Below are 26,450 nucleotides of genomic sequence, written 5' to 3' on the forward strand. Positions count from 1 at the left end.
GAAGCCCAAGATTCATGGTAATTTGAGAATACTCTCATCTCCTCAACATGTTAAGGAGAGCACCCCCCAGTAGTATCATTTTGAGCAGCACTCCTCCATCTCTAAGTCTGAAGCAGTCTGCAAACAAATGAAGGTGACCCATACCTGTACATTTCCATGCTGGCCAGTGAGCCAGCAAAGAAGTTGGGGAAAATAAAAATAAGAGGTAAACATTCAAAGTTCAGCCATTTTTTAAATTATGTATAAATGAGAATAATTTTCTAATGTTGTGCAAGCTGGGCCATGGTGTTTATCTTTTTTTTTCTTTTTTTTAATAGAAGTTGTATAAAAGTATGGCTTGACCTGTCAGTCCTTTCTAAGAGAAGGAACACCTCATGCCCTGCTCCCTCATTCATAAGTGGGGAGAATGGAAGGGAGAGTTAGTACTTAAATACTCAAGTAGGTAGTTTTACAAAAATATTTCCTTCAGGAAATTTTGGTTAAAAATATTGTTTTAAAAGGGATGATGTCTTGCTGCGTTCCTGTAAAAACTGTGGCTATATGCCTGTGATAATCACTGACTCACGTATTTCCAGTTGGTTGGAATGGATTTACAAATGTTTGGATTTACTGCACACATGGCTTTACAAACAGCTGCTTGAAGTGGTTTTGCAGATCTCCCTGTGATAATGACATATCATTCGTGTCTCCAAATCACAGGCTTAATACCAACACAGCACTATCTGGGGTGGCAGGGGGAGAGAAACAGTCTTTCCTTCCTTGTGTCCTGGAGACTTTTCCAGTACTTAGCAATCCGGCATGGCCCTGCGTGGAGGCCCCCATCTCACAAAGTAGGCCAACCCAGCTGTTTTCATAAGTACCTAAATAAAAGATGAATAAAGGACCAGTGAGACCATTCAGTCCATCTTCCTGGATAATGGCAGCCATAGATTTCCCTTGAATTAACTCCCATTGCAATCACAGCAGGCAATCGACCTTTGTTTTACAAGTGGTACCTTTCTCAGCAGTGGTAATTCCACCATTGGAAGCAGCTGACATGGGTACAGCTATTGCTGTCTTTCTTCTTGGCCCTGTATCCCTTTGAAGCTGCATATGTGACATTACTGGTCCATGTATCCTTGCTTGAAACACCCTGAGAAACTACCCCTGTAGTAGATACTCTCAGGGAGTGCATTCAACTTAATTGACAGGATCCGTGTATGAAGAACACGTGAGATCCCTTAGGAAGATTTTCAGTCTAAACCTATTTAAAACTTATATGGAAAAAGAAAGGTCTGAAAATTCCCACTCAGCAGCATAGTATGCATGAGACTCAGTTAATTCACCTTGATAGAGGCCTTTAAGAGAACTTGCAAGTGCATGCTGCATTAGGGATAGGACATGCGTGAATGCACAAGAGCAGCACAAATAAACAGAAAACATTGCAGCAATCTAGCTAGGAGGTCATGGGATCCGTGTAGCTGGCAGCATTGCCGAGCAGATCGGTTTGCACTGTGGCTGTTTTTTTCTCACAGATGGGATAAAAATAAGATAGATTAAGTATATCCAAGAAAAAATAGTTTTGCAAAGGCCTGAGCAAGCTGCCAATATCAGCAAAGGGAGCCAGTAATGTAAGCAAACTTCAGAGAGGGAAAGCTTCAGAGCGCCCTGCCGGAGAGAGCAAAGGGGACCAGATCTGCACGCTGGCTGGATGTGGGGTGAGGGGTTGGATGGGTGATTAGGTTGATTTGTGTCTTTTGTGTTTACCAAGGCAGATCCCAATGGAGAGGAAAGTTTTTCTTTTAGCTGATAAATATTCCTGCCTCCAGTATAAAATGTTTTTCCCCCCTTCTGTGGCCCTGTGAGTTAACCTCTGCCATGCCAGGTCATGCAGGCTCATAGGTAGGTGCTGAGGAAATTTGGTACTCCTGTCACAGCTGTTAATGTCCGTTCTGTTTCTTCAGGGTTAGTTATACATTTGGCTTTGATCTTGCACCCAGCTTTCCAGCAGATCCTTAGGAATGACCAATTCAGGCAAGATGAGGAACTGCTCCCTTAAACTGGATCTTGTATAAACGGAGTGAGTAGCAATGTCTCACCTGTCTGGGCTGTAGGATGCTCCCCCATGAGCATGAAACTGCAGTTAGGATGTATGATGGAGCAAAAGCAGGTGGTGTATCAGGGCTTTGCGGGGCTCAGATGAACAATAGGTACTGCTTCTTGGTGGCTGTGTAGTAACTGGCTGTGAGCTTGGTCTTAGGCAGTGGGAGATCATCTGCCTTCATTTAGTCAGCTGTGAGAGCAGCTTCCTGGTGATTTCTGCTCTTCTTTTCCTTTCTTTTTGGGAGCTACTACTGCTGGGTCCAGACTAATGGTCTACTGGTGCTCCATACATTAAGTCTTCAGGGGTGCTGATGCATAGAAAAGCCCCAAACTCTGATTTGGCAGCACTTACTCTGCTTTGGGGAGGTGTAAATGGCAAGGTGCATGGCCAGAGGAAACAAAGGCTAGAGGATATTATTCTCCAGTAAGTAACAGTTATTTGCAGGTCTCTGGAGTAGTTACTTCAGACCGGTTTTTAAATGCACTTAATTCAGACAGAAGTAATCTTGGTGAAAGAGGGGTTGGGCTCATGTAGGGAACATTCTGGGGATAAACATCTGCCTGTTTTTGGTTGACAACCATATTTGTTACATTAAACAAATACCGCTATCTGACCCAGAGAGCTTGTGGAAGGAGGCCAGAAAATAAACTGCTTTGCTACTGACAAGATAATGGATCGGGGAAAAAAAAAGATTGCAGTGCTAAAAAAAACCCAAAACAACTCAGTCAAAAAGCTGCTTCTCATTTCTTTTTTACATTGCCCTGAAAATTAAGTGTAGTTTTTCAGCTCAGCCTCACTTTTTAAAGTTGGTGGGTTTTACACTTGGCAAAAGAGAGTGGTAACAGTTTCCCACATTGCTTGAGAACCTCATTAGAAGCGTGTCTGAGTGGCAAAGTTCACTCCCGTCCATGTGTTAGGGCCTGGGGTTGATGTGCTTTGTATGAGAGATAATAACCAGATACAAAAATTGTGTCAAGACTCTCAGACAGTCAAGAGGGAGCTGGATCTAGGCATTCACCTTGGCCCTCTACAGCTAGTGTCTGTCTGTCTGTATCTGTGGAAGCAATACCATTAATGCCAATGCACCAATCCCTCTGTCTGGCCAGGCCACATTGGTTTTCCATATGAGTATGATGCAATTTCCTTTGTTTCTTTATTGGGAGATTAAAGGAACTGCCTCCTTTCCCTTTTCATTGTAGATAATTTATTGTTTCTGGATTTAATAACTTTTTGTATTTGAAGTTTTCCTGCAAATGGGTTAGGAGCAAATGTGAACATTGCAATGACAGCACTTTAAAGACAGTTATCTACAGTATAGGCTACCTGTTTCCTGATCCCCCTATTGTATAGATAAAAATTCATGTACATAGCCTAGATGTCATTTCAGAGGCAGTTTTGGTTAACAGGTATTGCTTCTTACAGTAAATTTAAGAGAGAAATGATCTGTTGGTAAGTTCAGTGGTGACATTAAGAACTGCTTCAGAAAGTTCTGAATTCTCCTCTTGGTGTTTGGCTGATTGGGTAATGCTTTTGCTCTCAGGACAGTGGGACACCACTCCTTATCATCAAGTTTTGCATCTGGAAGTCCCTCATATGTAGAAGCTTTCTTTGGCTCTCTTGTAAGCAGCAAATGGCATGTGCCATAATGAGTCAGTAGTATTATGTAGGGATTTACTTTAATAAGACATTGAGCTGGAGATTTGGCTGAAGTTGTTAACTCTAGTCCACCTGCTCTAGGGGCCAGACAGATGTAATTCCATAAGGTCTCACAGGGCTATACTATCTTAGCACATGCCATCTCATCCCCTCAGAGCTGACCCTGAGCTGTGAGTTTAGCTGTGCTGAGCTGAGAGGCTGGCTTTGCTGAAGCAGTTTTGTCACTCCAGCTCTGTGCCCCACAGATGAGCTCTGCTGTGGGACCACAAGGAGCTGCTTGTTCTTCAGCCCAAGTGGTGAAGTTGTGCCCTTTTGGGCTCTCCAAGGCCTTGGGGGGACACCCTGTGGGACTTGCCACATGACATGACATGGCAGTTAACTAGAGCTACTTCTTTATTTTTATTGTTAAGCACAGGAGTAGCATGAAGAAATACCGATGTCTGTCAGCTTTGCAGCAAGTTGCAGAGACCACTTTGTGGCAAGTTTGAGTTGCTTCCATATTTCGAGTTGTCCCATTTTCTCAGATGTAGAAGACTCCCACGAGTCTGAAACTCTGGCCTTAAGGTCTCTGAGGACTTGTTTCTTTCTGCAACAGTTCTGATGTTGTGGGGTTTGTTTGTTTTTCTAAGCAAAAGCCTGTATGGGAATGTTCTTTCCAATTGCACCTCATTGCTGGTGTCAGCCCTGTTGGTGATACATGGCCAGGTCCCTGGGCTGCCACAGACTGGCCATGTGGGTGACCATCTCAGATGGGGTTTTGTGAAATTAGACTCAGAGCAGAGCCCTGCTTCACCACCAGGTTGTGAAGAGCAGTATTTTGAAGACTGGGAGCTGTTCAGGCACTGCAGTAGATGGCAGCTGCATTAAGTACATCCTCCCAACTTGCATTAAATGGGATTTTGTGCTAGTTTCAGCAGAGACTCTAAAGAGGAATTCTTGCATGTCTGTGAGAAGTCTCTTGCCTGGAGCCAAGACATGGGAGAGAAGCAGCTGACACAGCTACCATTGCTCTGCTTATCTTGTGTGTTACTGTTGAGGGCTGAGCTCTGGCCAAGAGTGACTTATGTCTCCATGCAGATGCTCTGCCATGAGTCTGTCTGGGCATGCATTCTGCTTGGAGGAGCCAGGTAACAGCTCTGCAACATGGCTGAGGATGACACCTGCCTGAGGAGGTCTTCTCCTACCATATGATGCTGGGAAGCATGTGCTTGGATTGGCTAAGCTGTGATGCTGGAGGAAAGGAGACTTTCTCCTCAGCTTCTGGGAAGAAGCATGCAGGTCTAGTCATGTTGCAAGTGGCTTCAAACTAAGATTTGTCCTGACTGGCGCATTGCGAAAGGTCTAGGAGGATGCTCCTCTAAGGGTTAGGTGGTTGCCAACATGTATGGGAACTGGATTAGGGGTTGAACCCCTGCTTGTGTCCTCAGCCTGAAGTGCTTTGTACGCTTGTGGTGCTCCTGTTTTGCAACTAAGCTGAAGGTGGCCAGTCAGAATGTATGAGAGGAGTGTTTGCATGTCTGGTAAAGGTATGTAAAGCAATCTGGTTGATTTGCTTAATAAAGACAGTGTTGCAGAGGGATATTATCATCCATAGTAGGGGGACAGTCTTTCTGCATCCATCCATTTCCAGTGCTCTGTGGGTCAGTACATTCCAACTCCACATTCTGTCTGCTATAACTAAGTAATTCTTCCTATGAGAATCCCCAAACCTGTTTTACTGTCCAGCTGATGAACAGTAACAGCCAATGACCAATGAGTGGCTGCTAATGCTGCAGAAACAGCCTTTAGCAGAGGCAGCTCAGCAGCTGATAATTATCTCCTTCAGGGAGAAGCTTTGCAGGGAGAGTTCCCACCTCACTGGATCCTTGCTTCACTTGGAATTATTTTGGTTGTATATCTTGATTCAGCATGCCTCCAGTCCTTTTAGTTGGTATGAAGAGTCACAGCTGGAGTCTCTGTATGTGGAGGCCCATAAGGGCTTGCAAAGCTCTTTGAACACACTGACACTTCCCCCTGTGGTAGGGCAGTGAGTGATACGTTGGGTTTAGCAGTCATGATAAGCCCCATGGTGGGTTGAGGAGGCACTTAAACCATGTTGCGCAGAACATTTTTGGGCATTACTCTGGTAGAAAGATGGCTCCATCTGTAGTGATTGTGTATAGCCTTGCCATGAACACAGTCTGTATCCTTTATAATAATACCTTTTTTCTTCCTTGTCAAATAAAGGGTTGCTCTACTTACCTGGATTTACAGCTCCACCAGCCAAACTCTGTGAATAAATTTCCCAGTAAAGACATAGCTAATCCCTGCCAAAAAGCTTTGGCTTTCTTTTTCCTTTTCTTTTTTTTTTTTTTTTTTAATTCATGTAGTTTAACTATTGCTTGGAAGGAGAAACTAAGCAGCAAATAGAGTTCCTGGCCCCGGCATGAGGTACTCTGTTTGCATAGCCATTACAAGTGTGTGTTTTTTCGCACGTCTCATTGACAAAGTGTTAACCGGCAAATGCTTAAGTACAAAATGAGCCAATGTCATTTACCTCCTCCATCTGCTGGGAATGGTCCAGTCCTACTCACCCACCTTTTCAAAAGCTTAATGGAGAGACCTGCAGAGCTGGTGGCATGGTGATAGATACAGTAGGGAACAAAAAGTTTGCATCGTCTTTTTCAGGCTGCAGAACTTTTCATTGTCTTAACAGAGGAAACTGGAAACACAAACTGAATAAATGGGTCTGATGATGCCAGGCTGTGAGCACATTTTGAACCCGCAATCTCCCCAGCACAGCAGCACTTAGCCTTCAGTCTTAGTCTTAGTCTCCTGAGTTATTCAACAGCCCTCTTAAATAGGCCAATTATTTGACTATGCAAGAGCGACTCAGAGAGATTTTCCTGTCTGTTGACTATGAAATATATATTTAGTTTTCTTCAAGAAAGCCCATTTTTATTTGCAATTTGAGTGAAATCAATATTCCAAAATGGCATTTCAATAAAATCAAGATTGTAAAGTAAACAGGGTAATGAGAAGAAAAGTATTGTAAACAGATTTTCAAATGACAGAAAGCTGATATAGTTGATATATATTTTCAAATGTATAACTTGATTTCACAGTGATAAATATGGGAGACTGATAGCAGATGGACAAGAACGACAGAAGGAGGGGAACAATGTGAAATTGCCTATGTTTTTCTCCTTAGCTAGTGGCAGCCTACAAGTGTGTCTGGGACTCCCCTGGGTTGAAGAGGGAGGACAGGTATTCTTTTTATGTGTGCTCTTGGCTGGAAAAAGCTAACTTTACACTATACTTAGAGCCTCTAGTGTTGCAGCAAGTCAGCTCCTGGATTTTTTTCCTCAACAGTGGGCTGCATAGGGGTTAAAGGCGGAAGAGGGCATTAGGGAAGGGCTTTGTGGGGGTCATCACATGAGTCAGGATTGCACTGATGCCCAGGCTGATGGTGCTGGAACCACTATCGCTCCTATGCGCAAATCCCCCTGCTTTGCCTACCTTTTCACGTGCTACACAAATGACTCCCTCTTGCTTTTCCCAGGAACGTGTGGTGTGTTTCTGCTCTGCTAAGCAGTGGCTGTGTTCCAAGCAGCAGCGGCTGCATTTTTATGCTCTTGTATTGGAGCAGGACTCACATAGTTTGAATCATCACTTGCAGTCACCCACAACAGAAACGCTTGTGATTAAAAACTTGTGAGATCATCCCTGTATCTTGCACAAACAGGTTTGGCATCTTTCTGAGTAGAAAAGCAGATGGAAGACTGAAGAAATTATATTGCCCCCAGTTGTGAAAGTTGACACAAAGGAGACAAGTGTAGAAGTGCCACATCATTACCCCAAAACAACTTTGAGGTGGTGGATAAAGCAAACAATGCTGTATATTTTTTTGTATTTTCTTAATAGTAGTATCACTCCCTAAAATGTCATCCTGATTTCCCAAAAGACTGTAAGAGTCAAAGCTGTTTGACCAGAGAGGGGTAAATGGACCTAACTCACCTATGAATCAAGCTTTCTAAATTAATTACTATTATTTTGATTAGAAAGGAAGTTTGGGAACACTTCAACATGAAATGAAAGAAGCTTGCAAGAAAGTAATTGAAGTAATAATCTGTTTGAGAAGAGAATTGAGGTATGATTTCAAATCGGTTAAAAAAAAAAAGACATGAATGCTGAGAACACTGTTACTGGGTACAACCAGCATCTCCTACCTTTGCACAGCTGGTGAGCAGAGATGTGACTTTTAGTGGATGAAGAGGGCATTGCTTTGGGTTTGGAGTTCTCCACCCTGATTCATTTTTCAGGCTTGTCACCACATCCACAGGCATTTTTGAGAGCGGGAAGTTTCCCATCTGTCGATGAGTGATTCGGGGGTCGGTGCATCTGTGTGATGTCCGTGGTGTCCAGCAATGAACTGAGCTTTGCTGAGCTGCCATTTGCCACCTTGCTGATTTTATCCAGGTGCTCTGGATTTCCAAACAATGGTGAATTTTTCAATTTGGGATGCTGCTGTTGACATCACCTTAAAAGTGGGCTTGGGCATTTTCTTTGATGGGACAAGCAGATGTGGTGCTGCTACACTTTGCTGTCAGGAGTCTAAGGTAAGACTCAGACCTTCCAAACTTTCCTGTTTTTTGCCTTAATCCAGGGGATTAGGCTAGCATCTTTCTTATTCCTGCTGGTTAGAGAGACTTGGAGCTTTCATTAGATGTCAGATTTTGATCGTAGCTAATAAAACGCAAAGAAAATTCCTGCATGCAGGGTCTGGCAGGGGGATTGAATATTTGTGCAATATGAAAGGTCCTCTCAGGTGCGGCTTGTGCTGTATGGTTTTTGTAGCGTTCAGCAGAGCCTTGTCAGTGCTGGGGTTTCCTGTTGCTCATAGCATTCCTTTACTATTACTTTTATTTTCGTCTTGCTTTGTAGAATTTGATCTCTGCTTTAAATTACATCTCCGATAACGTGTGCGCTCTGATTATTGCAGTGTGCCTCGCTGAATAAGGATCATTCCCTTCCTCAGCCTCAATTCACTTCACCTTGGCTTATAACTTTACTTTATGGGGAAGGGAAGCGTTTGTTTTCCTTTGGGATTGCTGGAGATGCTAGTCCTTGATTTCTGTGTCCATGGCCTGAAATAGTTCTCAGATCCAGCTTGTCATATTGAAATGATTACTTCTTTCATTGTTTGAATCTCCCCGTTATTTCTTGCCAATTCTGTGTGCGAGAACATTCATTCCTGCATTTACCAGGGCTTTCTGCATCTGGCTGGACTGGCAGGTTCACATCTGTCTTTCATAAGGAGGATTTTGCAGACAAGAACTCCCTGGAAAGGGATTAAGCCTTTTTGTTGTTGTTGGTCCTGTGTTTGCTGCCACTGAGAGGATAATACATGCTGTGCACGAGACACACTGCAACAAATGCACGTCCCTTTGAGGGGATGGATGTAATTGTCTTTTTGCCCTTAGTCACCTATATTACAACTTACATTAGTGAAAAGCCAGCAAGTGCTCGCAGTGTAACAACCCATGCAGTGCAGAGCAGCTCTGAGGTTGTGGCAGAACGTTGTTTGGTAATCCTGAGAGAGTGTCCAAAACGGATAACGCAGGACTCTGAGTGGCTGCATATGCATTTTCCCATCTTCTTAGGCTTGTTTATATACTAATTCCCTATGGATCGGAGAATTCTGTATATTTGCTAATGATGGATAACATGAGAAAAGTTCTGTCCATGCACTGAACTAGCTTTTCTTATGTTTCTGAGGGTCTGCTAGACTTTTTTAGATAAATAGATAGGTAAAGTGTTAGGTAAATAGATATTTTAATGTCTACATTCCCCTGCGTGACATGGTTGAAGTACCTAAGCTCTGACTTCCAAGTAGTTACTGTCAGTATTTAGGTGGTGTCTGCAGGTAAAATTGTGTCTGAACACCTTGAGTAGGCTTGTTGAAAGCTCTATGAAGCAGAGAAGCTTTTTCTGCCAGTGTAGAGGTCCTTCAGGCCTGGGATCACCTAGGCAGTTGTGGGGCAGAGAAGGAAGCAGCTTGATTTAGTTTACTCTGACACTGATTTGCCTTGGTGACCTTGGGCAAGTCAATTAACTTTGTGGTTTAGCTTTGTCAGTTGTGAAAGGTAAATATGCTATGCTGGTTTTACAGCATAGATGATATTTTTGAGAGTTAATTAGTTGGTGTTTGAGGCACAAGAGTTTTATGTAGGGGTTATTCATTAAGTCCTTGGTCCCTTTGCTCACAAGGGTGTTAATTGCTCTCTGCTTATGGGATGGCTCTGATGAGAGTAAAGGCATATGGAAGTAAGTGTGTGATTAACAAAGCAAGCCTGGGGCAGAACAGATTTCCCTAGGCAAGAAATTGAGTTGTTATTGGCCTATTGGCTTTCCTTTTGGCACGTGTTCTTGAAAGGCCCAGTTCAGGGAGCACCCCAGGATGACCCCACACTCATCTTGGAGCTTTCAGGACTGCTCACTCACTTTCAGAGGTGCTCAGCTGCATAAGGGCAGCAAGGATCTAAAATCCCCTTCCCCTCCTATCTGTGTGGCCAGGTGAGGAAGTCAGGAACGTAATTTCATGGACTATAAATACTAGTAATTCCAGGTACTTATGATTCGAGCATGCACATTAATGTGGTGTGAGCTCTCTCCCCTGGCTGAAGTCAGTGTAATCACACTTAGGACCTGTTTGTCTTGGCAGAATTGCCCTTATGAATGAGGTAACTGAGGAAAAGACATTCCTTCACTCATGGCAAATAGCTAAAAATATCTGAACTTCCAAGGGCCTGGGGAGGAGAGCAGGAGTTGGGGTAAAACTCAGATCAGGGACCTCTCGAAAGGCAATTGTGAGCTCCTTTACAGAGCTGAGCAGGGGCTGCAGGTCCCTTTCACCCTGCTCACACCAGCTGTGTTGGACCAGACTTTACCATGGAGCATGTCTTGGGGCTCAAAATGCTTTGTTCATCATTCAGAGCATGCAAATTACAGGAAATACCTCTGTTCTTGCTGAAAACCCCGTTTTACTTCTCAGCAGCTTACATAGTGAGTTTACAAGAGTGATGCAAGCGCCTCTGCTCTGCAAATAGCTGTGAGAGCATTTTGGACAGTGCTGCTTTGGGACAAGAATACACAGCACTTTCATTAAACTAAGATGGGTTGAAGATTAATATGCTTTTCTTCTGCCCTTTAAAATGAAAATTTAGTAGCCTTTCTCTTTGATGATGGGAAAAGATGCTTGGAAAGACTTAGAGTTCTTAAACTATCTGGACATGCAGAGATAGCCTAGTTTAAACTATCCAAAAGCTAATAGTTGCCTTTTGTGCACGTGCCTGTATTTAAGGGAATGATTTCAAAATGAAACAAAAAACCGCGTCATTTCACAACTTGAAAGAAGCCAATGAAGTGATGCAGTTATGCCTCCCTCCTCAGAGATCTGGCTCCAAGCCTTCACAGACAAAGAAAAGGGCTTGCTCAGGTAGTGTTTATTATGCAGTGAGAGTTCCTGTTGCTGCTTTTCTCATGCAGCTGGAACGACGGCCTGTGTGTTTTTATGTGTGCATGCATGTACTTACTTAGAGTCACTTCATAAATCACATTTGAAAAGTGCTTTTTTTTTGTGTGTGTGTTTTGGAATTTGGCAATAAACAAGTCAACTAAGGGAAAAATCAAACCTGGGTTTGGTTCAGTCACCAGCTCCGGCGGGAGGGACACTCCCAAGATCAACATCTTTGTAAGTGCACAGTAGCTGGAATGCGTGTATCAGCTACTTTTTTGGCAAGGCTGAAGTTGCTTGATTATTAAGAATGTTTCTTTATTATTTATGTCACCCATCTGAGGCTGCTATATCTCTGCAGATGTGCCCTAAAGCAGGGAAGCAAAGCAGAGGCAGCACAGTCAGACTGCTTGTGTTTTATTGGAAGCACTGCTTTCACTGTGAGAACAGCTTTTTATGGCCAGCCAGCTCCATCTGTCCTTGTTTTCCTTCCAGGAATGCAAGGGGCTGGGGAGAACGAGAAGTAGGGAAATGCAATGTTGCTTGAAACTCGAGGGGACCATGAAAGAGAGCAGAAAAGAAAGCAAGGAAACCATAAAAATGCTGTAGTGGGAGACAAAAAAGGAATGGCACAGTCCTGGGGGTGTGACAGGGCAGCAGGAGCTGTAGCTTTTCTTTTCTTAGGATGCTTTTTTGACTCTTGCTGTGGAGTCCTCCAGCTTGTAGTCTTCACTAAAGAGGCTGGATTGAGATTTGCTTCTTTTTGAAGTCCGAGGGAATGTGGCTATGTTTTCCTTTCTTTTCCTCTTGTAGTACCTGCAAGGGAAATGACTGTACCTGTCTATGAGAGTGACTTACAGGTCCCACGCGCTGTCAAAAGCTTCACATTAGCCCACAGGGTGCTGGGAAGATGCTGTATGGAGAACTGAGGCCAGGAGGGATGTAAAGCTTGATCTGCATGAGCACTTAGGTGCTTGTGTGCATCAGCAAAGAATCCAAGCCAGACACCAGTTCTCCCAGTTCCAGCTTGGAGGCTGTGGAAGCCAAATGCCATGCTGCCAGCAATTTTTCTGCCTCTATGAGCAGGGCCCACTTGAGGCACCCAGTAGGTGTTTGCCTTGTGTGGCTGATGACTGAAGCAAGGAAACATTTGCGGTCTTCTTTACGTAGATGGCTGGGCTGGCAGGCTTTTCTTACGTTGCTCCTGAGAGAAAAGCAGCAGTATAGACCATCATGGCCTCTGTAAGGGAAACAGCCCTTCCTCATCTGGGTTGCAAAACTCGTATTTGCCCATGTGGTTGTAACCCTTCACACCAAGGCTCTGCCCCATGGCTTTTGGGCTCAGGGCTGTGCTGCTGAGCTTCCCAGGAGGAGAAGGTAACTTGCTCAGCAGGGCTCTCTCTGTTCCCTTCAGGATGTGGAAATGATTAAGTCTTCCTGAGTCTGAGCTGGGGTTCGGAAGTGCATCTCTCTTTTCCTGAGCTCCACTGACAAGGCTGCAGAAGATGGCTGTTTTTGTGCACTTTTGTGATGGAGAGTGGCTGTGACTGCTGGGCTTTGTGCCAGAGAAGGTACTGTCAGTGTGGCAAGAGCCTGCTGGAGGAGATATGTCCTTCAGGGATACTTAGCTGAGCTGGTGATGTTCTGGGCATGCGCAGCAGATGCCAACCCTAGATGTCAAAGTAAGTCTAGGTGTGAAGAAATTTAGTGAGGTGCCTGGGCAGGAAACCAGTATTTTTTTGGTGACTCATTTTGTTAGTGTTAAGCTCTTATCTTCTCCCTGAAGTGAAATTTGTGCGCCTGATCTCTGTGTAATGAATCCTGCCTTAAGTGGTAATGCCCAGGGTGAGAAATAAAATGAGTGCAAAGAAAAAGTAGGCAGAACCCCAGTTGCTGCTCCAAGGTTTTTATTCTCCTGTGCAGCTGGGACTAACCTTATGGCTTTTTCTTTGCTATGGCTAACGTGGTAACACCAACAGAATACTTCATACCAGTTGTCACAGCTCTGTCGCTCTCTTCTGCTGTATTATCTGTCACTATCTGTTATAGTGACTGCAGAGAGAGGCTAACTTGTCTGTATGTTTTCTTTTTCTCTTTGCTTTGCCAGAATGATGCATTTATTTGGGTTAGGTGTCAAGCAGCATCCACGGCTGGAACAACACCACACTGACTGCCAGAATCAGGTCACTGCTGGTCACTCACTGAGTTCTTGGCTATTTCAGGCTTTGGCACTCTGCAACACTTAGGTGATGATACAAATATTATGTTGTGGAAGCTCATATCCAAATCATGCTCTGCTCTATAAAATGCATTGGATGGGCTTTGGGCAGTGGTGAGACAAGGCAGGATACATAGAGTAAACAGTACATGAGCTTCTCTGAAACAAAAAGCAAGAAGAAAGAAAAGGAAGTATGGGATGAGGAGCACCAAAGACAGTGAAATGTGGAGGAGGGTGGTGGGGTCATTTAAGACTGTTATGAAGAAGTGGCAGTTCATTGTTCCAAGGCAGAAGTGCAAAAGGTAAAAGGAAGTACCTTCTTCCTTCAAGGATGAAGCATGTCAGCCTGCTAACTGGTGGCTTTTGTACTGCTTGAAAATAGTAATCAAACAACTGTCTCAAAAGTAAGAGATGCTCATGGGAAGTTTTCTTTTTCAAATCACAGTCCTAGATAATTTGTGGAAGATAGGGGATGGAAATTTCAATAAACCAGAGTGACTTCAGGTACTTTGCCTTCCTCATGTTCAGGTGGTGGGAGGCTTCCTCCTGCTGAGGTGTGTTTTGGGACATAAGAAGGCGTTTCCTATAATCCTCTGCACATGCACACCTCCTAAGTCCCCAGTATTGCTTGGAGAGTGCTGGTCTTTCTTGTTTGGTTTGTTTTCTGTCATGCTAAAGGTTTGAAACATCTTCTCTTTGCTGTCAGTGGTTGACTGCCTGGGAAAGTGTGAAGGAATTTGGACTAAGTATCTAGTACACAGTTTGTCGTGTCTGTAAGGACTTGAAAACCTAAATTGCTTCTTCCAGTCCTTGGCTTTGGATCTTTGGCTTCTGTAACCAATTTGTATTGGTGAGCTAAAGGTTCACCTTTTATTTAGATCCCACTGGCCAGTTTTGTGTTTTCTATCTGCTTCCCTAACTTACATGCTTTTCTGCCACCATTATAAGGTTAGAAAGTGTTAAAAAGAGCTCCTGATCAACTGGCAACATGATGGCTCAGTGACTTACTATAGACTTTAGCACTGCCACCTTGGAGAACAGCGATGATCAAAGCTTAGTTATCATATCCAAGTAAGGGGATTTGATGAATAAGGAAAAAGCTGGGCCTGAATTAGTCTGGATTAAGTCTGGAAGGCTCTGGAAATTTAGGAAAAGAGTCTGGGAAACCAAGAATGATTTTAATATTACTGTTTCTGTGGCTAGCAAGCAGTTTAAAGTGTCTATGGCTAGCAGGCAATTTAAAGTTGCTAACAGGCTGGCTTTGTCAAGACGATCTTGTACATATGGAGAGATAACTGCTTCACTGTTGAGTCATGAAACTGTAAGCTCCTTTCAAGAGCTCATTAGTCACCAAGCAGGGTGGACACTGACCACTCCTGACAGATATTCAGCCTGGAGAGACTCTTCTGGCAATGAACTTTCATGCTTTCCATTAGAAGTGTTTTCCTAGTGACTAACCAAAATTTTCCTGATGCAGTTTTTCTTAGCCCATTACTTCGCGTGTGTTCAAATGAGCACAAAAAACAGATCATTTTTTTCTGCTGTGTAGCAACCTTTTTATTTTTGAAGCCTGTTTTCACATCTCCTATGTTCCATCTCAGTCTCTGTTTATGGTGACAGTATCTGTATTGCCTAAATTAGTGTTGGTTCTTTTTCTTTCCTCTGGACTCTCTTCTGGAAGACCATGTTTCACTTGCAACCAAGAGCCCCAAACCAGGCACAGTACTCTAGCTGAGATCTTACTACTGTTGAGCAAAAGGAAAGGGTTTAGATCTTCTGAGGTCAGAAGGTGCATCAGCCATTTGACATCACTGGTTGATGCTCAACCCTTGTGAGCTGCAGGACTGCTGTGTGGATAGGTGATTTTCATTCTGTATTTGCCTAATGGATTGTTCCTTGCTGCCTTTGGTATCTTTGACTTGTTGGTATCTCCAGCCTCTAATGATCATCTTGAATTCTTTCCCTTTCCTTTTACTGCAGTCCTTCCTAGCTTGGTATCATCTGCAAATGTAATAAACATTATCTATGTTCATCTTGGTCATCATCCAGGTACTCTGTGTCCAGGAAAATGAAAATATTTTCTTTAGAACCGGATCTAGGGCAGAAATCTGCAAACGCCACTTGATGTATCCTTTCACTGTGAAAAATGAATCATTGAGAACTATGCTGTAAACACTTTTCCAGTTTCTAGGTGAGCTAGTTTAGTTCCTGCCCTAATAGCACACCATGTTTCTGTCATTTGCTTATGAGAAGGTCCCGAATGACGCTGTTCTTCCTAAGACATTGCTAATGTGGAGCCTGTGATCTAGGGAGGATTCAGATTAACAGCAAATTAATCCTCTGGTGAAGGTAAACTATAAATGAAATACTGGAGCACACAGTGGTCACACTGAAGGCTACTGCTCGTTTTTCTTCACTCATTTTCTGAGAAGGAGCACAGTTCTCTTTCCCAAGACCACACGGCATTTGACTGTAATGCTGCAAGGCAAACAGTGCATCTTTCATTATATTTCTTTTTGACTTTCATGCTAGAGGCACATGAAGTCTTCCCTTTCCAAAACACCTTTCCCAAGACAGGGGAATACTGTGTAGAATGAATGTTGGTGTTCTCACACCTTTCTGAATAGCTGCACAGTAGGAAGCCAGTTTTGCCTGGAAAAGAGATTTTATTTCCAGAGTTGGTAAGTTCTGGTTTGTGATGACATTTTGTAGGTTAAAACAGGGGTCAGATTACTTATCAACAATAACGAGTGCTATCCAGCCAGGAAGAATGTATGATACTGCATATAGATAGGTGCTAAATAGGAATATGCTGTTGGGATAGTTTTACAGTGCAGCTGCATTAGCTTGGAGGAAGGCAAAAATTAATTTTCTCTCTACAGTGTTTGCATCACAGATTCTGACTTTAGCTTACCTCTGATCATACTCTACTTAAATATACAGACATATGGCTCTGTCTGCGTCTCTGACTATGCTCACTGGCTCCATCCATACTAGGACAGTGCACAAGTCCGAGGTGTGGGTGCAAGCACTGCTGTGCATCATCCAAACTGTTTAATTGTTCCTGTGCTCTTTGCCCTGGCTTTGTTCCCTGCAAACCAGCCCTCATCCAGGGGTTTGGGAGCTAGTATGGGCCAGTGGCTCTTCCCAGTAAGCAGTATGAATGAAGCCAGGCTGTGTGGGAGAGTGTGAGGGAGAAAGTTTAGCCATATGGACACAAGCTGTGCTGTGCATATTGCCCTGAGGGTCAGAGAATGAGCCTTGACCTGTCTTATTTATAAGCATAGATGGAGAGACTGCAGCACCCTTAAGAACCTTAAGGTACATAATGCTTAGATATAGATTTTCAATTATTTGAAACGTCTCCTTCCCCTTGTGCATCCAGCAGGGCTGTTTTTAAGTCCAGATGTTAATACTTGCACATAGGTGAGTTTTATTACCATTCACATGTGTCTGAGTTTCTTTGGACAAAGGTTCTTTTGTGCTTGAGGCTTAGCATTTCATGAGCCATGGGTTTGTCTTCGAAATAGGGTGGTTTTTTTCGTAAGTATTATTAATACCTTATTTATAGTCTGGAGGAGGAGAAAGGCAGGTTTGTTATTTAGATTTTTGACTCATTACACTTATTCCATGAGCAGATGAGTAACTCCGTACTAGGATTTTTGCACATATGGTTCATGACATGACTTGAGCTGAAGTGTAAGCTCTTGAACACCAAAGCAGGGCAAACCAGGCTGCTTATTCCTGACATTTGTTTGATAAATTGGTTACTTCAATTCACAGAAATGGCAGAAAAATGAAGAGACAAAGTGACTGGATTTAAGTGTTTTGTAAGATTTAGATTAACTATAAGGAAGAAGTTCCTTATTGCAAGGGTGGTGAGGCTCTGGCACAGGCTGCCCCATCCCTGGCAGTGTTCAAGGCCAGGTTGGACAGGGCTTTGAGCAACCTGGTCTAGTGGAAGGTGTCCCTGCCCATGGCAGGGGTTGGAACTGGATGAGCTTTAACGTCCCTTCCAACCCAAACTGTTCTGTGATTCCGTGATTTGGATTTCTGTTAACATGTCTTGACACTGGTTTTCAGTTCATTTTATATATCACATATTTACAGTTCTCTTTTGCAGATTTAAGGCTTGTTCTTCAGTGTCCCTATTAGATCAGGAAAAAAATCTGGGAAAGTATGCAAAGCCAAAAGGTGTAATAAAGAATATCCCACCCTGAGCTTTAAAGGATTCCTCAGTGGGAAACTTTTCATCATAGTGATTTCTGTTTAGAGTTCAAGTATGTTAATGGTAACCTTATCCAGTGGCCTGCTGTTCCCAGCTCTCAGCGTTGTCTGTCAGTTCTTGCCTTGAGAGGCCATTTCAGGTCTTCAAACTAGTGGTGCTATTGCTTTTCTTCTGACATCACAACAGTTCTGAAATGGCCCTATGTACCAGGCCCTGCTATGTCACACCAGCACCTTTAAAGAGGGATGTAAACTCCCATGGTTATTACAGAATTAAATAAAGTAGAAGTGTCCTGGGATGTTTGGTTTGTTTTTTTTTCTCACAGGGTACTTAGGTTCACACGCAGGTCTCTCTCAAGTCCCCACTTTGATCATTGCCTATAGACAAACCTTCCGAAATGCCCTTAGTAGCTCCAACAGGGATTGGTCCACCCTCAATTTTACCAGTTCCATGACATTTATTAAGGTTTGATTTTTTTTTGCACTTCTGATTGATTGGCAATTATGGGGTCTGTGTGTTACAGGTGTCCAGTAATTATTTTTCTGTGTTGATGGTGTTACCAGCCAAGCACTGAGCCTTTGGCAGTTTTCTGAATTGCTCATCATCATCATATTGAGTTTAGATTTCATGATAATTAGGATGCCTCAGTTGGACAGTGAGAGTGAGCAATCTGATCTATCCTTCCATCATGTAAGTTACTTTCAAGCCATCTGCATGCTGTGAAAGCAGACTGGGAAACTCCTCAAATTGTTAAAGGTGAAGAGGATAAAAACGAGTTTTCTTTAATATGCTACTTCTGAGTGGTTTGCAAACCACATCCTGAATCTCAGCGGGACATAGGGTGTGTGTGGTAACATAACACTGTAAACGTGAACTTAACAGACTGTGTTTCATAGATACATGCTGCTGAAAGTTGCTCCCCACTTGCTTTTATGGCAAGACTCAAGCCCTTGTTTGCTCCCTGCTTCGTTTTAGGTTCTCAGTGCTTTCAGATGCTGTGGGAGAAAATGAACGTCAGTCCAAAATGGGGCACTAGTCACGACCTAATGGGCTGCCTCATGTGCTGGGAAGCGGAGGGTGTCAAATCACAGACAGGCATGTGTTGGGGTGTGACACCCTATTCACATGTGGTTGCCATTAACGATTTGCTTTGCAAGTGCAAAGGAGAGTGAATGAAAATAACAGGGCAGTAAACAAAGAGGGGCTTGGCGTCTGCACGGCTGTGTACTGTTTTTTTAAAGGTGGTGGGCTAAGGCTAAGAGATAACAGACTTACATGTTTGTCTCCATGGGGCAAATGCAAGGGCAGAAAGGTTGTAACTAGGCATCAGGAGCCAGGGCTAAGAGAAAAGAGCGTTAAAATGACATAAGCACATGCAAAATGCCTTTATTTAGTTTGAAGTTTCTTATTAGCTAGTCTTAAAGGGAGGATTATGCGTGAAAGACTCCATTGCCTGCTTAATATACTATCTATGGTGAGGTGGGCCTGCCTGCCTTTTTTCTCATTTACTTTGTTATTTTTGTTTCTGGAATGCGTGATCTGCAGTACTGAGCGCAGTAACATACCCAGAGCCAAACCAAGTAAAATAAACCATGATTCTTGCAAGGGGCTCCAGGCAGAACTTCATCATCTCCAGGCAGAACTTCATCATAGACAGGCAATGAAATGGGATCATAGGACATAGGGTAATTCAGGTTGGGAAGGAGCTCTGAAGAGCTCTAGTATTACCTCCTGCTCAAAGCTGGGTGAGCCATGAGGACAGACTAGGTTGCTCAGGGCTTTACAGTAAGTAGCATATAGGATGGTAGAAAATAGGACAATTGCTGAGATGGTGTATATATAGCTTTTGCGCTTCCTGTCACTTTCAAAGTGTAAAGGAAAGGAAATTAACTTTTTACTATGAATTATCCATCACACAAGGACGGTTTTGGCTCAGTCTTAAAGGGAATGCAGTGAAAGTGTACATGGAGAGATGTCATCAGTCAGAGCAAAGACAGGCCACGCTTGGGGGCTGCCTGGTTAATCTGTGTGCTGGTGCAAGACTGGTCTGCAATATGCTTACAAGCATTTGCAAGATACCTATAGGAATTAGACACAGATGTTTCTTTCTGTGTGCATGCTGAGAATCTCAGGCTTTAGCTTTGGCCCAATCTAGTTTTAAATTAGGCATTTCTGTTTGAGCCACAATTAAAGAGTTTTGAGCTAAGTCCCCTCACCTTGCAGTCATCCTCAGCTAATACTGTACACATAGACATGGGTACAGCACATTAGTACAAAGTGCCTTAAATTACGTGTCTTGGCAATGCAGGACCTGGGATAGGAAGAGAGAGGATTATAAACTGTGGAAGGGGCATGTGTCTGTGTACTGCAAGAAAGCTGACTCCTGGAAGACCGTCCCAAAACAAGACAGAGAATTTAAGAAGTCATATCTAATTTGGGGGATTTCTTGGACACATCAGGGTGGGGCAGCAAGAGGAGCAACGGGTAGGGAAAACAGGAGGAGGAAGAGTGTTTGGCTGCATGAGTACGTGGGGAAGAGCTGGGAGGGGACCAGACAATTTTGGCAGAAAAGAAAGGAGTCTGGTGCTGAGATCACAGGAAATACTACCTTCATGTGCAAATAAATAGTAATAGTAATGCAGGAGCTGATAGTATCTGGGGTATAAGCCATGTTTGGAAAAACATGAGGTTAAGTGTTCTTAGAAACAAAGTTGAAGATGCATACTTCAGCATAATGGGAAACTCATTATGCATGCATTCAAATATCTTTTCCAGTGCAGCCGTTTTATAAAGGTCATAGGTTTATTCATAGAGTTTAAAAGCCAGAGGGGACCATGGAGTTATCCAACATGATCTAATGTATGTTTATTACATCTTATCCAGTTGCTTTTGTACTAAGCTCAGTGCAATAAACAAATCCCATCTTGGGGTTCAGGTCTTGATTTGGAGAGCCCATAGGAAGGACAAGTCACCTGTGGCAGTGATAGTAAATATCAGTGATCCTGACTGTTCAAGTCTTGCAATGTGTCTCTAATCTGGCATGTGTTCAGCTAGTGTTTCTTGTTAAGTCATCTTTCACAGTCGGCATGTTGATTCACCGAACATCAAGGTTTTTTCCATTTTCCAGCATAAAGCATTTTTTCAGGTTTTAAATCACACCACAGCCTCATCTCTGCTTCTTCTTTCATCTTTTCTTCAAGTTAAAACAAATGGACTGCCTGAATTATACGCGATGTTCCAGTTTCAGTCTCACCAATGCCACGTAGGAGAGGTAATAATATGACCTGTCCCTAAAATGCTCCTCCCTTTTATGTCTTCAAGTAGTGTGCCATGGTCACAGCGTTGGACTGTATATTCTTTATCCACTCTGACCTCTGTGTGTTTTTTCAGCGCTGCTGTTCCCAACTTACTGCAGCTCCTCCATCCTTTAGGTACAGTTTGACTTTACTCCTGCCTTGCTGCTGTGCTGAGTGGTGGTGCGCTGCCATAGTTAATGTGGGCATGAACAAACTGAGGTCATCAACCCAAGCATGCTCTGTGGCTAACTGCCTCCAAAAGATTTTCCAGTCGGAGGGTATGTTTTATATCTGAACAATTAAAGATTTATTTTCTTCCCCCGAGGCTCTTTTAGGAACAGATTTTTTTCATCAAATGGTTTGTCTAACGCCATCCTCACATGCAACTTCCTACCCCAACACAAAATCAAACTCTGCAGTGTTTACATTTATTTAGAGACATTCTGTTCCCTGGTTGGTTTTTTTTTAAGTTCATTATCATTAACTTTGTATTTATTACAATATACTCATGGTCCGCTAGTTTTCTAATACTGTAGTCCTGCAGACTGGCATAAGCTCTCTGATATTCTGTGGATATGCTGGAACTATGCTTGCCTCTGCCGTATGAGTTATTTTAAACATGAGGCTATCACAGTGCCAGGCATGCAAAGTGTTGCTAAAGCATAAAATTACAAGAAGCAGGGAATTTATGTGTGTGCTAATGTCAAAAGGAATGAATTAAAATAGTGAGTGATTGCTCAGTGAAGCATATGGATTATGTAGAATGCACATACAAACTCAGAAGGCATTTTTAGAAAATCCTAAATTTGACCATTTAGGCAATTAATAATGGTTCTGTCTGAAGGAAATTTGCATGTACAGTAAATTTGATGTGCAGAATCCTTTAAACTTGCATTCACTGTTATGATTTTCCCTGGAAGGTAGGGTGCATGTAAGTGTTTCTAAGCAAGTAATGATCATTTTGTCTTAAGCTCCTGCAGAAAAAATATGATCTTGGAGAGCTTTGAAAAATACCATTAATCATCACTGCTTCCCCTACAAGGAGGAATGGTTTTGAGATTAGGGCTTTGGAGGGGGATTTGGAAGATCTGGTTTGTGTTTCCCAGCTCTGTCACAAACATTCGTACATCTTCAGGTTGTATTTCAAAATAGTTTATCTCACAGCTCAGTAGAAGCAGAAATAACCACATTTTCAAATGCAATAATTTTGTTAGGTACTAAGCCCTCTGTAAACTCCTCTGCAGCTATGGGAGTTCTTGAAAAGATTAAATGTGTGTATCTATTCCAAGTTCCGACCTTTAAAATAGAAATGATTTCTTTCTTTGACCATTTTACTTTCATTTTCTCCTTTGTTTCTGTATCAATTATAAGCATTTTTGGAGCAGGGATGCTCTTAAACTACATTTCTGTGGTCCCAGGGAGAACCTCAGCCTTGGTTTTGTCTTTGGATACAATTGTAATATGAATCCTAATTTGAAGTCATATAGCCTACAAGAAAAAGTCTGGGAAGAGAGCAGGTTAGTAGTTTTCAGATAGATACATAAAACTCTGCCTGTAGGGAGCACTGCTTATCCCTAACCGCCCTGCTGGAGAGGATGAAGAACATAAATTGTAAGAAAGGGAATTTGAGTTTTATATTCAAAAAAATATTTTAATGATGAAAAGAGGGAAGTTATGGAAGAGCTGGAATGGTAATTGTAGGATCTGCATCATTGGGGGTATTCAAAAGCAAGCTAGATTGGATCCTATGGGACTAGAAGGGTAGACTAGATGACCCTGCAAAGTCATTTTCAGCCCTATTACTCTGTGACACGCAAGTTTATTTTGCCTTTGTCTCAGTTTGGTCTAGTGAGTTGCCTAAAACCATGTCATGTGTTGTTCATAGGGCCAGGATTTGCTGTGCTTCCCCTCTGACTATTTGCTAGTAGATCCTTCCTTGGGCTCCTCTTCAGCAGAGGCAAAGATAATGCTGCTCTTCTACTTTGGGCTAGTTTTTCCTGAAGCACAAAACTCTACCTTGAAATATGAGTTTTCCAACTGTGAAGGCGGTCATTTGTTTTCACACAGAACTTGTGGCAGGACAGGGGAAGGTGTTTGGTTTTGGTGACGCTACCCACATGTGATTTTTGGCTGTGTATGCAGAGCATGGAGTGAAAAGCTTTACTTTCCAGCTGGCTTCATTCTACAGCATGGGACTCCCAGCCAAATTTCTCAGGACAATTTAAATCAGCTCAGTCTCTGGCTTGCTCTCTCTTGCGCAAATGGGAAGGTATGAGCATGCACACTGGGGGTCCTAGTCCTTACCAAAACTTCTTGAGTTAGGTGTTCATGAATGGTGATGAAAGAGCACAGGGTCTGCACCTGTGCTGTGAAATAAAACATGCCAAAGCCTCTCTGGTCTTGGGGTGAGTGCCACAGCAGACTTGCATCTAGCTTGATGTTCTTTCTTTGAAACAGGGCAGTCACACATATCCAAACTGCCTGAGGGCAGTGATCCAAGCTATGGCCAACCATGACTGAGGGGAGCAATAGTTGACATGAACCAAGTTTCTGTTGAGGACTGTGCGAACATTTAAAGAGTGCAAATTATCATTTGCTATTGCTTGGACCAATGCCCTGGGCCTCCTTAGTTTGCAAGGAAAAACATAGCTCATGGGCTTACACAGCAATGCCAACAGACCAGGGAGCCTGTGCTGGGAGGTCCATGTGGCTGAGCTCTGTAGGATGCTCTGGAATTCCATCCTGGGAGAATGCCATGTCAGGTGAAGCCCGTACTGATGCAGCAAGTAGCAACTACCACTAGAAATCTGGTGTTCAAACGTCCTCCTAAACTCATGACAAAAGCTCTCTGCAGTGCTCCTGTGGCTTTGACCAGATACCCAGCCACTGGGTTTGGATCACCCAGACAGACTGGGTGCCAGTTCTAACCCTATCTTCCCTTGTGTTGTGTTTACTCTGAGCTGACAGTGCTTGTGGTGTGAGCCCAGTGCACCCCTAAGGCCTGGTGGCTGGGCTGAACAAGCCCATGTCTTAATGTACTATGCTGCTTGGGAAACATTTGCTTGGGTTCATTTCTGAGCAGAAACAGATGGTAATCGTCAGCTATGGACCAAGTCTGTTTGAAGGCTTTAAAAGGAAATGTTTTCTCCTTGACAAAGGATTGCTTTCATTCAATCAGATTTGATGGTAATGCTTGCATGGCACTGGAGTATTTGAATCTAATATGCAAATCAAATTTGTTTTGTGTTTTATGGTTACTGGGTTAAATCCTCAACTATACTCTTCAGTTCTGCTGCAGGCAGACACATAGCACAGGTCACTAACAGCTTATTGCCTTCAGAATCTGGCTTACAAGTGGGGACTGATGAGGGTTATGGAGCTGAAAACCCTGTAGCCTGGGCTGGATGTGCTCTGGTTAGCTACAGAAATGATTCCGGCTCAGCCATGTGAGCTTCCTGCATGTGTTACCTGCCTGTCATGACCTTGTTTTTGAAGGCACATCTCTGGATATGAGAGTCATGCCATTCCAGAGGTAGAGGTATCATTCATTATGCCTTTGGCATGTGAACTGTGACAACCAGCAAGTCTTCCCATTAGCGTTTTTTGTAACTATGACATTTCCTACTGGCTGGTCCAGCAAGGGTAGCACATTCATTTTGAATAATTAATCACTCAGACATTATCTTTTGCCTTTTCTGCATAACTTTTGACTGACATCTGTGCAGTGCTTGAATCCCAGTCTGTTAACGCCTGTTTTATGGCCAGCTAACTGATTGTGTCCACCCAGGCAAAAGAGCAATTCCTGTGGCCAAACTTTCCTCTCAGGAGGCCAGGGCTTGGTGTGGCTCACAGTGGGCCTGGCAGTCAGAAACCCCAGCTAACTCTTTTCATATTCCACAATGGTTGTTTCAACTTAATGAATGCAGAAGAACGCAACTGTTTTGAATTTTCTCTATACAAAGAAAATGATTCTTAATCAGGTAATTGAGTGCTTTGTTTCATTAAGCCCTACATTTATAGGCATCATTTTTTTCAGCTCTTTGCTGGAATCATCTTTAAAGCTGGAGCACAGAACAAAAGAGGCAGAAGAAGGTTTAGGGTTCAGGACTACTTGCACAGCCAGCTTTTAATCTGTCTCCTGACAGTCCATTTTCATTGTGGCTTATGTCCATCTGTGTGTATGTGCCAGCACAAGCAGAAGCCAGTATAAGACCTCTTGTTGAGCTCTATATCAAGGTGTCTCAGGCCAAGACTTTGATTAATAATTATTTCCAGGAGTTTGTGTTTTCCAGAGTTGGAGCCAGACCTGAGAGCATGGCTGGGGTAAGCTTGTCACCCAGGGGAAGGAAATACCTGTATGTAGATTGGGTGGAAGGTTTCTGTCTCAAGAGAGCTGGAGTGCTTGTAAATCTCTGGCTGTCGTGGAAGTGGGGAGATGCAGTTTTTTACCATCTGTAAGTGATTGTCATGCCAGAGCTGTATCTCTGGCTCCACATGCTCAACACCCATGAGGACTTATTTCTCTAGGACTTTTTCTTCTGTTGTTTTTTTGTCTAATAGTGCAATCAGGGTCTTCCTTGCTGGAAAAACCCCGATAAATACCAATAGAAGAACAAGAAAATTAAGGAGGAAGAGCTGGAATTATTGGTCTGAGGGAGCTCTGTCAGAAGATGGAATTTTGTTTTTATTCAGTCAAATTGAGAAGAAAAAGAAATTTTCATATCAGACTTTACCATCACATTTTTGCAGAAATGATTAATTGTGTACAAGTTTGGCTCTAAAGCTTTGCCTAGATGGGAATGGATGGGGGATGAGAGTTTCCACATAGGAAGTTATCTTTTATCTCTGCAGTTGGTTCAAGCACAGCCATGGCTGCAAAAAAAGCACTGATGGGAAACAGTCTTTGGATAGCTCATTAAATCAAATGATTGATGCAAACATTTGATCACTGTAATAGTAGAATAAGCTCCACTGTAGTTTTCAGAGTGGTTGTAATGGCATTTAAGAAAGAAATCTTAGGACCAAAGGACATGTGGGGGTGTTAGCTGTGCATCTATCATCTATTTTAGCTCTCTGTCATTTGGATCATTTAATTGAAATATGGAAAGATTAAAAGTCAAAGACTTCCCTTTGACATAAAAAGAAACAACATTTATGGCTTGAATTTGGCCCAGGTGACTATTTTATCCCACCATCTCTTTCTTAAAACTTGTTGGTCTCTTTGATGGATGAGGTGCCCAGTATAATATCCTTTTTCAATCACATGAGTCTGCTGGACTCTCACAATCTTTTTGGTCTTTGTGTTTAAAGAGAAAGGAGAAGCATTAGGAAAAGATATGGTAATATGGATCCTTCCTGTTTCTGGGCAGTAGCAGCTCTGTGCTGTGCTAAATAAAGTAGTTTGATAAGAGGGTTCCATTTAGGCTGGCTGAGTTCAGTCTCTTCATTCTCAGTGAAGTCTGAGTGCTGCTCTC

At 42.9% G+C, this 26,450-nt stretch overlaps 1 protein-coding gene across 7 annotated transcripts in view; it reads left to right on the plus strand.

Annotated features, from left to right (window-relative positions):
* Nucleotides 1–26,450, plus strand: part of EVA1A (eva-1 homolog A, regulator of programmed cell death) — a 203,721-nt gene that overhangs the window by 150,291 nt on the left and 26,980 nt on the right. Inside the window, exon 2 of one of the 7 annotated variants that reach the window (XM_061460929.1) lies at nucleotides 13,342–13,480. The exons of the other annotated variants lie outside the window; for them this stretch is intronic. The gene's annotated coding sequence lies outside the window, so the exon portion shown is untranslated. The remainder of the gene's footprint in view (nucleotides 1–13,341; nucleotides 13,481–26,450) is intronic. 7 annotated transcript variants of the gene reach the window in all.

Source organism: Pezoporus flaviventris, unplaced genomic scaffold (genome assembly GCF_033815535.1).
Source record: "Pezoporus flaviventris isolate CSIRO_AGI_PZ_B2104156 unplaced genomic scaffold, CSIRO_AGI_Pfla_v1 ptg000031l, whole genome shotgun sequence".
NCBI lineage: Eukaryota > Metazoa > Chordata > Aves > Psittaciformes > Psittacidae > Pezoporus > Pezoporus flaviventris.